The sequence below is a fragment of the Balaenoptera physalus genome, assembly GCF_965194825.1.
Source record: "Balaenoptera physalus genome assembly, chromosome: 3".
In the NCBI taxonomy this organism is placed as follows: Eukaryota; Metazoa; Chordata; class Mammalia; order Artiodactyla; family Balaenopteridae; genus Balaenoptera; species Balaenoptera physalus.
This window is the reverse complement of record NC_138890.1, coordinates 93,080,881-93,094,688: the sequence shown is the minus strand read 5'-3', so window position 1 is coordinate 93,094,688 and position 13,808 is coordinate 93,080,881. Positions and strand designations below refer to the sequence as shown.

Below are 13,808 nucleotides of genomic sequence, written 5' to 3'. Positions count from 1 at the left end.
ATACGTATCTTAGTGTTTTATCCATAACACATAGTAAGGACTTCACCACCATGCAAACATCTATGATATAGAAAATGGAAATGCAGGCAGTAAGAAATGTTCTAAACCTCTGCTATAAATTTGTATACCAGTGAGTAATAGTAATATTGTACAAAACAGACTTACTATGAATTCTGAAGTAATTTTTCAATTCTTAAGGAACACTTTTTCCATTACTGTAACTTTTATTTTGCTCTGTTGAATTTGAGAGCAGAATCACTTTTGCTACCTAGTAATTAACAGATAAAATCTGTTATAATATTGTCATTATAGATCATTGCCAACTAAAAAGCAAGCACCAGATGGTGTGCTTTATGTTAAGCTACAGTGCACATGCATTAGGACTTCTTTTTCTCTCCTAGGAAAATTGCAATTTATTTTAGAGAGGTCCTTTACAGTATAGAAGCTGTAGAGCAAGAAGCTGTTTTTACTAGAATGAAATCCATACAAAGTGTGGGATCATCTCTGGCTTTAATGCTCTGTAAGGGGTTAACTTAAGAAACAAAATAATGTTTTATTTATTTTCCTTTCTCCTCTTCTTCCTCCTCCTGTCCTCTTCCTCTTTTTATCATATGGACAATTGACGTGGGAAAACTGAAACTAAATTATAATAATTCTATCATCTATCAATTGTTAATAAAAATATTAGAAGATCTAACAGTAACAGATATTCTTTATTACCCTTTTTATAAAATTTATTTATTTATTTATTTTTGGCTGCGTTGGGTCTCCGTTGCTGTGCGTGGGCTTTCTCTAGTTGCGGCGAGCGGAGGCTACTCTTCGTTGCGGTGCACGGGCTTCCCATTGTGGTGGCTTCTCTTGTGGAGCACGGCCTCTAGAAGCATGGGCTTCAGTAGTTGTGGCACATGGGCTCAGTAGTTGTGGCTTGCAAGCTCTAGAGCACAGGCTCAGTAGTTGTGGCTTGTGGGCTCTAGAGTGTAGGCTCTGTAGTTATGGCGCACGGGCTTAGTTGCTCCGTGGCATGTGGGATCTTCCCAGACCAGGGCTCAAATCCGTGTCCCCTGCATAGGCAGGCAGATTCTTAACCACTACGCCACCAGGGAAGTCCCTATTACCCTTTCATTTATTGACAATCTCACTATTACATTCTGAGAGAAAAAGATTCCTCATCCGCCACCCCTCAACAATGATGTGGCTCCTAGAATTTGCATTGTTTGTCCTCTCATTAATATCCAGACTCTTTCTATGGTCTTTGAGCCACACGCTGAGACCTTTCTCATCACTCTTACTTTATCTTAAGCACTCTTCCCTTTGTCCACCACTGCTCAGGTCTAACGTCCTCCTTTCTATTCTTCACACAGAGCCAGCTGTCCCCCGCATTAAGGTTTTCAAGCATAAAACCTCAGCGTTCCCTCAGTTTTCACATCTCCTCAGGTGTCTGTCTCCTTCTTGTTGATTTCTCTTTAAATATCAGGGAGGGCACACCCTTACCCCATCTCTGATCCTGACACTGAAACTAACTCCCTTGATTTATGCTAGTCATCTGTTTATATTCTGTTAAATTATTGTTTATCTTTCTCACTATATTTAAAATCCAGAATGGCAGAGACTACTTTTTATTCACTATACATACCCATATCCTATGTGCATCTGAAATTCAATAAATATATGCTAATTTTAAATAACTAAAGTTGAAAACATAAGAAAATAATAACTATTTGACATACTATTAAGTAAACTTTATGTATAGTCAGTACTTAATTATCAATAGAAAGCTACTACATCTACTTTGGAAATAATTCAAATTGAGTTGGAATCTCTTCCCCATCCTCCAAGGCCTTGGCCATTAACAAATGCAACAGAAGTGTATAGAAGGGGTTATAGTGCTTTGTGTTCGTAAAAATGTTTCATCTGGTGAGAGCTGATTAACTTAATGTAATTTAGTGAACCATTGTTCACTATCTTTACCAAGAACTGAATGAAGTAATTATGTAAAATTTATCAGAATGGATTTAGGTTAAAGATGTTACTGAAATGGAAAAGGTATTGAGTGAAGGATTTTTATTTCTTTTCAAGATGTTTTAAAAGCTCTAATAGCTATGTAAGTAACAACTATTTTATAAGTAGGAAAAAGCAGTTTTACCACCTCTGAGATTTGGGGATGGGCATTACTAGCAAATTAAAGGAAATAGTGTACTAGGGTAAAATGTTTATCTCGCTTTCTCCCATTTGAAAGGTCATCTTAATTTCTATATTATTTGGACACAACTCTCTAGCATTTAGGCTCATAGAATAAATGAAATTGAGCAATTATAGGAAAATGTTAAAAACAGCTTCAGAAAAACGGAAGTGTTTATATATACTTTACCTGCAGTTTGGGAGTTGTATTCCTCAGCTACGGCTGCCGTAACAAAGTACCACAGACTTCTTGGCTTAAACAACTGAAATTTATTTTCTCACAGTCTGGATACTGGAGGTTCTAAGATCCAGGTGCTGGCAGAGTTGGTTTCTCTTGAGACCTCTTTTCTTGGCTTTCAGACAGTCAGTCACCTTCTTGCTTTGTCCTCACATGGCCTTTTCTCTGTGAGAGTGCACTTCTGGTATAACTTCCTTTTTGTACAAGGACCTATTGGATTAGATCCCCCCTTTATGACCTCATTCAACCTTAATTACCTCCTTAATGGCCCTGTCTCCAAGTACAGGTACATTGGGGGTAAAGGTTTCAACATATGGAATCTGGGGGACACAATTCAGTCCATAACACTAGTGTTTACACACTATACTTTGTAATCATCTGTTCAGAAATATGAGATGCTACTTAAAAGTCACAAAATAAGAATATAAACATGGCATATCAGAAACATTTTTACCCCATACATCCCCATGATGCTAGTCAAGTAGTTGAAACTTAGAGAAGTAGCAGTAAAATCCAGAAGTGAGGCATGCAAAGAATATAACAACTAACGTGAAATCCTTTTACACTATTTCTTAGTCCGCTGTTTCCCAAAGTATGTTCAGATGAATAATAGTCTCCACTGATTCTCCTTTAAAACGGTGTTCCTTATTCACATGAGTTTGGTGAATGCTGCATACAAAATGCTCTTTGTGAATATTCACAATGCTGTGTGCTCTAAGAAATGCACAAAATTGGCAGAAAGTTTCATATTAACCTAGGTTACTGTTTTCACTTCTTGTTAAAATGTGAATTTCAGAGATATTCTTCATGAACTGCGCTGAAAAAAATAAACCCTAACTTAAAGTAACTTTGCTCTAAAGCACAGTAAACGGATATGGATCTGTCACATTAAATGTTAATCTTCTACTTGCTGACTTACCTGCACTTAGGGAAGTATGCTTAAACTTCCTGGCTGTTTATTGTATTATGACTATTTTAAAGCTATTGTCTATGGGGAATTTTAAATGTGCAAACCTTTCTATAACTCTACTTTAAAAAGTAAAATGAAAAAGGAAAGTTTAATACCATAGAATGAATAGAAGTGTCAGAACGGAGATTCGCTATTTATTGTGAATTATCTTGCTTTTATTGGCTGCAGTCAAGCTTTTGAGGTTAAATAAACAGTTTTCCGAGATTGACTGAGAATGCTTCATTCGTACACAAACATGCTGAAGAACCATAACGATGTTAGAAGTTTGAGTGTTGTATACATTGAACAAATGCACACATTGTATCTGTAGATATTATTTATTCAACATTTGTCATGCATTTCAATGAGTAAAAATCACATGTGCATAGAAAGCACTTCCCTCAGAATCAACAGAGTCTTGTCTTCTTCCGAGAAGAGACTTGGCAAGAGAAAAGAATATCTGAAGCGTTCAGTGCCATTCAAGTTCAGATACTGAATAAACTTGCTGTCAGTCAAAAGTCAGATATATTAGGGGAGGAAAAAAAAAAAACAGTTTGTAAGTAAACATCAATTCCGTTAGGTTGGAAAAAAATGAAAAACCAAAAGCACCGTGGACTAACTCAGGGTAGCTGCAGAGTGCTTATGGACCTGCTTCCCCTCAGAGGTGGAGAACAGTTTTGATAGGGAAGTGGAAGAGTAGTACCTTCTATTCTTTGAACCTGCTATCCCTAGATACCTAAAATGCCTTTATGCTAACCTCAGGAAGAAGTCTTTCGATTTTTTTGTTTATTTTGTAGATGACTTAAATCTCTATTTAAAAGAGTTTTCTATGATAGAAAGATCATACAGTCTTAATATCTAATAATCATTTTGTGTATTTGCAGTTCACCGTTTATATTTTCTCCATTTAAGAAGTTTTTTTTAAGATAGTGAATCCCCCATTAAATAAAATAATACATGAAGAAGGAAAAGAGAGAAAATATTTTCAACACACATTTATACACTTTGAATAGCATAGCTGAGAGTTATTGAGTACTCTCTTATTTTGAAACAATTTTTGCATTTTACTATTTTAGCTTTCAAAAGGAAAAGATCCAAGGGATAAATATGAAAGAATTCTTGTTCATTTCATGACATTACATGAATATTCCTCTTGTGACTGACAAATTAATATCTGAAAACAGCATCCTGGGCCTAGTAGTTAATGTGTAAACATTATTAATTCTTTTTTCAGAAATGATCACGCTTTATTAGACTTTCCTTAGTGTAAGTTGCAATCAAAACATATTATTCCAATTCTTATATTTCTATTTGTCATACTCATTCAGTGAAAATGTATCATCTGTAATGACCAATTATAATTTAAAATTATTTTGGTTCTTAGTATATTTAAGCTGAGATTTTCATAGCAAGTGTCCAAAGCAATTAGATATTTTTCCCTATAGCAATGTCTGGAAAAATATTCAAAAACAAATTGTTCGAAAAATATTCTTATATTTAAAATGGTTTAATCTTTACTTCTAAAATACTTTGAAAGGAAGGAAAATACAGATTAGTTAGCTTTTATCTTTCTGAAGATCCTAGTCAAATTTTGCTTTTTCATGATAAACATTATCTTAAATATTAATATTCTGGTAGAGTAAGAATATTTTTGAAAGCAATACTTTTTCCCTAGAATGAGGTATCTTACTAAGTTCCCACAGATTATTTTCTTTCTAACACATTAATGTACATACATTGCGTCTATGAAGCTACAAGTTTTTACCACCGTACTCATAGGGCTAGCTAGGGAATACATACAGAAACCATATTGCACACTCTGTGCATACATATCTTCCAGGTGAATATTCAAAATGAATTTATAGGCTTCATATAAACAAATATAAAAATAAAAATAACAAAGATGTTTGTTTGAACTCCTAAGTTGGAGAAAATGAAAATACTTCTAATATTTGAACATTAAAAAAAACCCTCTCAAATAAACATTAAAAAGAACACCTTGGGTGGAGGACCTTCAAGATGGCGGAGGAGTAAGACGTGGAGATCACCTTCCTCCCCACAAATACATCAAAAATACATCTACATGTGGAACAACTCCTACAGAAAACCTACTGAATGCTGACAGAAGAACTCAGACTTCCCAAAAGGCAAGAAACTCCCCACATACCTGGGTAAGGCAAGAGAAAAAAGAAAAAACAGAGGCAAAAGAATAGGGATGGGACCTGCACCTCTGAGAGGGAACTGTGAAGGAGGAAAAGTTTCCACACACTAGGGAGCCACTTCACTGGTGGAGACGGGGAGGTGGGGGGGTGGGGGGAAGTTTCAGAGCCACGGAGGAGAGCACAGCAACAGGGGTGCAGAGGGCAAAGCGGAGAGATACCTGCACAGAGGATCAGTGCTGACCAGCACTCACTAGCCTGAGAGGCTTGTCTGCTCATTGCTGGGACAGGTGGGGACTGGGAGGTGAGGCTTGGGCTTAGGAGGTCAGATCCCAGGGAGAGGACTGGGGTTGGCGGCGTGAACACAGCCTGAAGGGGGCTAGTACACCACAGCTAGCTGGGAGGGAGTCCAGGAAAAATTCTGGAACTACTTAAGAGGCAAGAGACCATTGTTTCTGGGTGCGTGAGGAGAGGGGATTCAGAGCACTGCCTAAACGAGCTCCAGAGACAGGTGTGAGCCACAGCTATCAGCTTGGACCCCAGAGACGGGCATGAAATGCTAACGCTGCTGCTGCAGCCACCAAGAATCCTGTGTGCAAGCACAGGCCACTATCCACACCCCCTGGGAGCCTGTGCAGCCCACCACCTCCAGGGTCCCATGATCCAGGGACAAGTTATCCAGGAGAACACACGGTGCACCTCAGGCTGTTGCAACATGATGCCAGCCTCTGCCACTGCAGGCTTGCCCCGCATTCCAATTATAACTACGGTACCCTTCCCTCCCCCTGGCATGAGTCAGCCAGAGACCCGTAATCAACCGCTGCTTTAACCCCATCCTGTCTGGGTGGAAACATATGCCTGAGGGCGACCTACACGCAGAGGTGGGGCCAACCAAATCTGAACCCCAGGAGCTGTGCGAACAAAGAAGAGAAAGGGAAATTTCTCCCAGCAGCCTCAGGAGCAACGGATTAAATCTCCACAATCAACTTGATGTACCCTGCATCTGTGGAATACATGAATAGACAACGAATCACCCAAAATTGAGGCAGATGACTTTGGGAGCAACTGTAGACTTGGGGTTTGCTGTGTGTGACTGATTTGTTTCTGATTTTTATGTTTATCTTAGTATAGTTTTTAGTACTTGTTATCAATGGTGGATTTGTTTATTGGTTTGGTTGCTCTCTTTTTTTTACTATTGTTATTATTTTTTTATTTTAATAATTTTTTTGTTATTTTTTATTATTTTTTCTTTCTTTTTTTCTCCCTTTTCTTCTGAGCCATGTGGCTGACAGGATCTTGGTGCTCTGGCCTGGTGTCAGGCCTCAGCCTCTGAGGTGGGAGAGCTGAGCTCAGGACATTGGACCACCAGAGACCTCCTGACCCCATGAAATATCAGTCAGCGAGAGCTGTCCCAGAAATCTCCATCTCAAAGCTAAGACCCACCTCAACCCAACAGCCAGCAAGCTCCAGTGCTGGATGCCCCATGCCAATCAACTATTAAGACAGGAACACAGCCCCACCCATTAGCAGAGAGGCTGCCTAAAATCATACTAAGTTCACAGACACCCCAAAACGCATCACCAGACACAGCCCTGCCCACCAGAAAGACAAGATCCAGCCCCATCCACCAGAACACAGGCACCAGTCCTCTCCACCAGGAAACCTACAGAAGCCACTGAACCAAGCTCACCCACTGGGGGCAGACACCAAAAACAATGGGAACTACGAACCTGCAGCCTGTGAATAGGAGACCCCAAATGCAGTAAGTTAAGCAAAATGAGAAAAAAGAGAAATACACAGCACATGAAGGAGTAAAGTAAAAACCCACCAGACCAAACAAATGAAGAGGCAATAGGCAGTCTACCTGAAAAAGAATTCAGAGTAATGATAGTAAAGTTGGTCCAAAATCTTGGAAATAGAATTGAGAAAATATAAGAAACGTTTAACAAGGACCTAGAAGAACTAAAGAGCAAACAAACAATGATGAACAACACAATAAATGAAATTAAAAATTCTTGAGAAGGAATCAATAGCAGAATAACTGAGGCAGAACAGATAAGTGACCTGGAAGATAAAGTAGTGGAAGTAACTACCGCAGAGCAGAATAAAGAAAAAAGAATGAAAAGAATTGAGGACAGTCTCAGAGACCTCTGGGACAACATTGTATACACCAACATTCGAATTATAGGGGTCCCAGAAGAAGAAAAGAAAAAGAAAGGGTCTGAGAAAATATTTGAAGAGATTATAGTTGAAAACTTCACTAACATGGGAAAGGAAATAGTCAAGTCCAGGAAGTACAGAGAGTCCCATATAGGATATATCCAAGAAGAAACATGCCAAGACACATATTAATTAAACTATCAAAAATTAAATACAAAGAAAAAATATTAAAAGCTGCAAGGGAAAAGCAACAAATAACATACAAGGGAATCCCCCTAAGGTTAACAGCTGATCCTGATCTTTCAGTGGAAACTCTGCAAGCCAGAAGGGAGTGACAGGACATATTTAAAGTGATGAAAGGGAAAAACCTACAATCAAGGTGACTCTACCCAGCAAGGATCTCATTCAGATTAGACAGAAAAATTAAAACCTTTACAGACAAGCAAAAGTTAAGAGAATTCAGCACCACCAAACCAGCTTTCCAACAAATGCTAAAGGAACTTCTCTGGACAGGAAACAGAAGAGAAAGAAAAGACCTACAATAAGAAACCCAAAACAATTAAGAAAATGGGAATAGGAACATACATATCGATAATTACCTTAAATGTAAATGGATTAAATGCTCCAATCAAAAGACATAGACTGGCTGAATGGATACAAAAACAAGCCCCGTGTATATGCTGTCTACAAGAGACCCACTTCAGACCTAGGGACACATAGAGACTGAAAGTGAGGGGATGGAAAAAGATATTCCATGCAAATGGAAATCAAAAAGCTGTAGTAGCAATTCTCAATTCAGACAAAATAGACTTTAAAATAAAGACTATTTCAAGAGACAAAGAAGGACACTACATAATGATCAAGGGATCAATCCAAGTAGAAAATATAACAATTGTAAATAATTATGCAACCAACATAGGAGCACCTCAATACATAAGGCAAATGCTAACAACCATAAAAGAGGAAATCGACAGTAACACAATAATAGTAGGGACTTTAACACCCCACATTCACCAATGGACAGATCATCTAAAATGAAAATAAATAAGGAAAGACAAGCTTTAAATGACACATTTAAAAAGATGGACTTAATTGATATTTATAGAACATTCCATCCAAAAACAACAAAATACATTTTCTTCTCAAGTGCTTGTGGAACATTCTCCAGGATAGATCATATCTTGTGTCAAAAATCAAGCCTTGGTAAATTTAAGAAAATTGAAATCGTATCAAGTATCTTTTCTGACAACAACGCTATGAGACTAGATATCAACTGCAGGAAAAACCTGTAAAAAAATACAAACACCTGGAGGCTAAACAATACACTACTAAATAACCAAGAGATCACTGAATAAATCAAAGAGGAAATCAAAAAATACCTAGAAACAAATGACAATGAAAAACAGAATGACCCAAAACCTATGGCATGCAGCAGAGCAGTTCTAAGAGGGAAGTTTATAGCAATACAGTCCTACCTCAAGAAGCAAGAAAAATCTCAAATAAACAACCTAACCTTACACCTAAAGCAATTAGAGAAAGAAGACCAAAAAAAACCCAAAGTTAGCAGATGGAAAGAAATCATAAAGATCAGATCAGAAATAAATGAAAAGAAATGAAGGAAAGGATAGCAAAGATCAATAAAACTAAAAGCTGGTTCTTTGAGAAGATAAACAAAATTGATAAACCATTAGATTCATCAAGAAAAAAAGGGAGAAGACTCAAGTCAATAGAATTAGAAATGAAAAAGGAGAAGTAACAACTGACACTGCAGAAATACAAAGGTTAATGAGATTACTACAAGCAGCTATATACAAATAAAATGGACAACCTGAAAGAAATGGACAAATTCTTAGAAAAGCATACCTTCCGAGACTGAACCAGGAAGAAATAGAAAATATGAACAGACCAGTCACAAGCATTGAAATTGAGACTGCGACTAAAAATCTTCCAGCAAACAAAAGCCCAGGACCAGATGGCTTCACAGGTGAATTCTATCAAACATTTAGAGAAGAGCTAACACCTATCCTTCTCAAACTCTTCCAAAATATAGCACAGGAAGGAACACTCCGAAACTCATTCTATGAGGCCACCATCACCCACATACCGAAACCAGACAAAGAAGTCCCAAAAAAAGAAAACTACAGGCCAATATCACTGATGAACATAGATGCAAAATCCTCAAGAAAATACTAGCAAACAGAATTCAATAGCACATTAAAAGGATCATACACCATGATCAAATGGGGTTTATCCCAGCAATGCAAGGATTGTTCAATATATATAGATCGATGTGATACACCATATTAACAAATTGAAGGATAAAAGCCATATGATCATCTCAATAGATGCAGAAAAAGCTTTTGACAAAATTCAATGCACACGTATGATAAAAACTCTCCAGAAAGTAGTCATAGAGGGAACCTACCTCAACATAATAAAGGCCATATATGAGAGACCCACAGCCAACAACATTCTTAGTGGTGAAAACTGAAACCATTTTCTCTAAGATCAGGAACAATACAAGGTTACCCACTCTCACCACTTTTATTCAACATAGTTTTGGAAGTTTTAGCCACTGAAGTCAGAGAAGAAAAAGAAATAAAAGGAATCCAAATCAGAAAAGAAAAAGTAAACCTGTCACTGTTTGCAGATGACATGATACTATACATAGAGAATCCTAAAGATGCTACCAGAAAACTAGTAGAGCTAAGCAATGAATTTGGTAAAGTAGCAGGATACAAAATTAATTCACAGAAATCTCTTGCATTCCTATACACTAATGATGAAAAATCTGAAAGAGAAATTAAGGAAACCCACCCATTTACCATTGCAACAAAAAGAATAAAATACCCAGGAATAAATCTACCTAAGGAGACAAAAGACCTGTATGCAGAAAATGATGACACTGATGAAAAAATTAAAGACCATACAGTCAGATAGAGAGATATACCATGTTCTTGGATTTGAAGAATCAACATTGTGAAAATGACTATACTATCCAAAGCAATCTACAGATTCAATGCAATCCCTATCAAGCTACCAATGGCATTTTTCACTGAACTAGAACAAAAATTTCACAATTTGTATGGAAACACAAAAGACCCCGAATAGCCAAAGCAATCTTGAGAAAGAAAAACGGAGCTGGAGGAATCAGACTCCCTGACATCAGACTATACTACAAAGCTACAGTAATCAAGACAGTATGGTACTGGCAGAAAAACAGAAATATATATCAATTGAACAGGATAGAAAGCCCAGAGATGAACCCACACTCATATGGTCACCTTATCTTTGATAAAGGAGGCAAGAATATACAGTGGAGAAAAGACAGCCTCTTCAATAAGTGGTGCTGGAAAACTGGACAGCTACATGTAAAAGAATGAAATTAGAACACTCCCTAACACCATACACAAAAATAAACTCAAATGGATTAAAGACCTAAATGTAAGGCCAGACACTGTAAAACTCTTAGAGGAAAACATAGGCAGAACACTCTATGACATAAATCACAGCACGATCTTTTTTGACCCACTTCCTAGAGAAATGGAAATAAAAACAAAAATAAACAGGTGGGACCTAATGAAACTTAAAAGCTTTTATGCACCAAAGGAAATCATAAAGAAGACGAAAAGACACCCCTCAGAATGGGAGAAAATATTTGCAAATGAAGCAACTGAAAAAGGATTAATCTGTAAAATATACAAACAACTCATGCAGCTCAATATCAAAAAAACAAACAACCCAATCCAAAAATGAGCAGAAGACCTAAACAGGCATTTCTCCAAAGAAGATATACAGATTGCCAACAAACACATGAAAGGATGCTCAACATCACTAATCATTAGAGAAATGCAAATCAAAACTACAATGAGGTACCACCTCACACTGGTCAGAATAGCCATCATTAAAAAATTTACAAACAGTAAATGCTGGAGAGGGTGTGGAGAAAAGGGGACCCTCTTGCACTGTTGGTGGAATGTGAATTGATACAGTCACTATGGAGAACAGTATGGAGGTTCCTTAAAAAAATAAAAATAGAACTACCATATGACCCAGCAATCCCACTACTGGGCATATACCCTGAGAAAGCCATAATTCAAAAAGAGACATTTACCACAATGTTAATTGCAGCACTGTTTACAGTAGCCAGGACATGGAAGCAACCTAAGTGTCTATTGACAGATGAATGGATAAAGAAGATGTGGCACATATATACAATGGAATATTACTCAGCCATAAAAAGAAATTGAGTTATTTGTAGTGAGGTGGATTAACCTAGAGTCTGTCATACAGAGTGAAGTAAGTCAGAAAGTGAAAAACAAATACCATATGCTAACAAACATATATGGAATCTTAAAAAAAAAAAAAAGAAAAGGTTCTGATGAACCTAGGGGCAGGACAGGAATGAAGACGCAGACGTAGAGAATGGACTTGAGGACATGGGGGGGGAAGGGTAAACTGGGATGAAGTGAGAGTGTAGCATTGACATATATACACTACCAAATGTAAATTAGATAGCTATTGGGAAGCAGCAGCATAGCACAGGGAGATCAGCTCAGTGCTTTGTGACCACCTAGATGGGTGGGATAGGGAGGGCGGGAGGGAGAGGCAAAAGGGAGGGGTTATCCAGATATATGCATACATATAGCTGATTCACTTTGTTATGCGGCAGAAACTAACACAACATTGTAAAGCAATTATACTCCAATAAAGATGTTAAAAAAAAAAAAAGAATACCTTGGAATATTTAATTGGATGCCTTTTGAATATTTGACTTCAGAATTGGTCACACTGACTTTGAACACATCATCAGTTCTTTCCACAATAGCCTTAGGGACTTAATCCATTTTAAGTGAGTTGCCAACATCCATGATGAAGTCCTTGGATTTGCATGTTTTTTTGTTTTTTTTTTAATAGCATATCATTTCCTTGTTTTAAATTCTGTAAAAATTTTATTAGAGAATAGTTGATTTACAGTGTTACATTAGTTTCTGCTGTACAGCAAAGTGATTCAGTTATATGTATATCCATTCTTTTTCAGATTCTTTTCCCATATAGATTATTACAGAATATTGAGTAGAGTTCCCAGTGCCATACAGTAGGCCTTGTTGATTATTTTATATATAGTGGTGAGTATATGTTAATCCCAACCTCCTAATTTATCCCTCCTCCCACCCTTTCCCCTTTGGTAACCGTAAGTTTGTTTTCGAAGTTCTGTGAGTCTGTTTCTGTCTTGTAAAACAAGTTCATTTTATCATTTTTGTTAGATTCCACATATAAGTGATATCGTATGATATTTGTCTTTCTCTCTCTGACTTAGTTCACTTAGTATGATTATTTCTGGGTCCATCCATGTTGCTGCAAATGAAATTATTTCATTCTTTTTTTATGGCTGAGTAATATTCCATTGTATATATGTACCACATCTTCTTTATCCATTCCTTTGTCACTGGACATTTAGGTTGCTTCCACGTCTTGGCTATTGTTAATAGTGCTGCAATGAACATTGGAGTATATGTATCTTTTCCAATTACAGTTTTCTCTGGGTATATGCCCAGGAGTGGGATTGCTGGATCATGTGTTAGTTCTATTTTTAGTTTTTTAAGGGACCTCTAAACTGTTCTCCATAGTGGTTGTACCAATTTATATTCCCTCCAACACACTCTCTCCAGAATTTACTGTTCATAGATTTTTTGATGATGGCCATTCTGACTGGTGTGAGGTGATACCTCATAGTTTTGATTTGCATTTCTCTTATAATTAGAGATGTTGAGCATCTTTTCATGTGCTTTTTTGGACATTTGTATGTCTTCTTTGGAGAAATGTCTGTTTAGATTTTCTGCCCATGTTTTGGTTGGTTTTTTTTTTTTTTTTTTTTTGGTATAGAGCTGCATGTGCTCTTTGTAAATTTTGGAGATTAGTCCCTTGTCGGTTGCATAGTTTGCAAATATTTTCTCCCATTCTGAGGCTTGTCTTTTCGTTTTGTTTATGGTTTCCTTTGCTGTGCAAAAGCTTTTGAGTTTAATTAGCTCCCATTTGTTTTTATTTGCATTACTGTAGGAGGTGGATCCAAAAAGATATTGCTGCAATTTATGTCAAAGAGTGTTTTGCCCATGTTTGCATC

The 13,808-nt window shown here is 37.1% G+C and overlaps 1 protein-coding gene across 1 annotated transcript in view; it reads left to right on the top strand.

Annotated features, from left to right (window-relative positions):
- The window catches only part of LOC309658989 (uncharacterized protein), a 703,210-nt gene that overhangs the window by 612,722 nt on the left and 76,680 nt on the right, over positions 1 to 13,808 (top strand). The window lies entirely within an intron of this gene.